Source organism: Colobus angolensis, unplaced genomic scaffold (genome assembly GCF_000951035.1).
Source record: "Colobus angolensis palliatus isolate OR3802 unplaced genomic scaffold, Cang.pa_1.0 Scaffold55, whole genome shotgun sequence".
Taxonomy (NCBI): Eukaryota; Metazoa; Chordata; class Mammalia; order Primates; family Cercopithecidae; genus Colobus; species Colobus angolensis.
In genome coordinates, this window is record NW_012119043.1 from 374745 (window position 1) to 376539 (window position 1795).

The window sequence follows — 1795 nt, forward strand, 5'->3', positions numbered from 1 at the left end:
CAGGAAGCGCCGCCGCTACGCGTCTGCGTCTGCGCCTGCGCTGACCTCAGCCCCGGACTCGGTCCGAAGAGCGCGGCCCGGAGGGGGTGGGGCCGAGCCCGGAGGAAAGGCGGTGCGCATGCGCGAGGCGAGCTGGCAGGTGGGCAACGTGTCACTGCTGAGTGGTCGCGGGATCGATCCCTGTCCGCAGGGTCGGGTAGTGGCCCCCACGGGGACAGCGTGTGAGGATCTGGGCGCGAAGGACAATGCCAGGTTCATCCAGGTGCCCACTTTCCCCACCGTCACGACCCTGGTCCAGAACTGCCCTGCCCCGGGCCTCAGTTTCCCCACTAAGGAGAGGACGCGTGCCGGGGAAATCTGAGGCCCTCCCCAGCCGCGACGTTTTCCCTCAGACGAAGGAAGAGTGGCCGGACCCGGCCGTGGTCACCGAAGCCTCCAGCCCTGTCCCCGCACGGATGCCGGAAGCCCGTCCACGCCGCGCGGGGAGCGGCGGTCCGGGTCCTCCTACGGCCTGGGGGCCCTGTCACCGCGATCTTAATTGATGCCCGAAGGATCCAGAGAAAAGACACATTGGCGCCTGCCTACGGCGGGCGGGGTCCCCCGGCGAGGCCAGGCCGATGGGGTGGATGGGCTTCTGCTCGCGACCGCCTTGTGGGGCGCTGGCATCGGATTGGAGTGGGGCAGCACCGGGGGAGGACAGAGACCCCACGCAGCAGGCCCAGGGGCAGGCGCTCGGCTCCTGCGTGCCACGCTCCGGCCTCCCCAGATCGCCCCAGCACAGCTGCCCCCTGGATCTTCCCTTCTCAGAAACCTGCAGTGGCCTCAGACCCAGACTCCCTGGACTTCCCCTTAAGGCCCACTACTCCCTAATTCATCTCGTCTCACCTTGACTGCTCTTCCATTCCCTTATCCCCGCCATACACAGCGGTCTTCCCTTGCCTGCGTCTGGGCGCCCTGGATCTTCCCCTGTGCTCCATCCCCCTAATCTGTGACCCACCAAACGTGCCCATCCCTCAAAGTGTAGCTAAAACTGCACTCCTTCTCCAACCAAACTCCATAGCCCCTTAGTGTGTCTCAGTATTCTCAGAAGAGCCCTGAGGTTGTGTCAATTGATTCTTCTCAATAGAAATAATCCGTTACATAATTTAACAATTTATATGCATTGATCAGGCTTTGCAAATAATTACATTTGCAAATGAGAAAGAAAGTTCTTTGCCAGACCCATGTATCCTGATTTACAATTGTGCGTTGTATCCTTTACTAGATGGCTGCATCCCCCAGGTGAGAGACTATGCCTTAATATGCAGAATATCTAAATTTTTTTGGAATCCTGGTGAGAAAAAAATTCAGAAGTTTGGAGAAAATGGAAATATAACAAATCTTTTTGCACTCTTCACAATACAAAACCTCATCTTTTAGTGTGTCTGAAAAATATACAGTGCACAATTTGCTGTCAGCTCCGGATTACCACAAATCAATGCGATGGATAGAGTAGAAAGGATATTGGGATGGGTAGGAAATTGGCCTTTTGGTGTGGTTTGTCTTGCATTTAGCAGAGTGAATTCAGGCCGAACTCAGGCAAAACTGCACTTCTGTAGATGCAGTTTCCCCATGTTAGATTTGGGTTTAGGAATAGGAAATATCCCTGCCCCCATCTACTTTACAAGATCATGGTAAAGATCAAATATGAAATGGAGATGGAGTTAAGATTTTTTTTTTAAGTATTTTTTGTTCAGGAAAAATCCTCAATAAATTTTCTAACAAAAATTACTTTTAATATATATATATATGTTTT